This window comes from Microtus ochrogaster, chromosome 6 (genome assembly GCF_000317375.1).
Source record: "Microtus ochrogaster isolate Prairie Vole_2 chromosome 6, MicOch1.0, whole genome shotgun sequence".
NCBI classification, from domain to species: domain Eukaryota; kingdom Metazoa; phylum Chordata; class Mammalia; order Rodentia; family Cricetidae; genus Microtus; species Microtus ochrogaster.
The window spans coordinates 49469259-49469861 of NC_022013.1; the positions used below are offsets into that span (position 1 = coordinate 49469259).

Genomic DNA, 603 nt, shown 5'->3' on the forward strand with positions numbered 1-603 from the left:
AGGCAGAGGCAGGCGGATCTCTGTGAATTCGAGACCAGCCTGGTCTACAAGAGCTAGTTCCAGGACAGGCTCCAAAGCCACAGAGAAACCCTGTCCCGAAAAAACCAAAAAAAAAAAAAAAGAGATTCCATAAACCAGTGAGTGGTTCTCGACCTTCCCAATGCTGCAACCCTTTAATACAGTTCCTCATGTAGTGGCTGTAAACTGCAAATCCCTACACTTCAGATCAGGCAAGTTCTGAACAATGGATAATCTAACTTAAAATACTTCCCATGAAAAGGTCCCAGCTGACCCCAAGGTTACTATGAGTCAGCAAAGCAATATCACAAAAAGAAATAGGTGTGTGTGTGTAGAAGGGCTGCAAATAATTCATTTGCAGCAGGACCCAAAGCAAGGCACCAACCAGGAACTTGGGAAATGCCCAACCACTTCCACAGTAGCCTATTCACTTCTGGGAGCTACATCCCAGAGGGCAAGGGGGATTAAACAGGAATAGAAAAAACGCTGGAGGGGGCTGGAGAGATGGCTCAGTGGTTAAGAGCACTGTCTGCTCTTCCAGAGGTCCTGAGTTCAATTCCCAGCAACCACATGGTGGCTCCAAAC

General features: G+C 46.9%; 1 protein-coding gene across 1 annotated transcript in view; it reads right to left on the reverse strand.

Annotated features, from left to right (window-relative positions):
• Nr1d2 (nuclear receptor subfamily 1 group D member 2) overlaps positions 1-603 on the reverse strand; it is a 26057-nt gene that overhangs the window by 23863 nt on the left and 1591 nt on the right. The gene's annotated exons all lie outside the window — the stretch shown is intronic.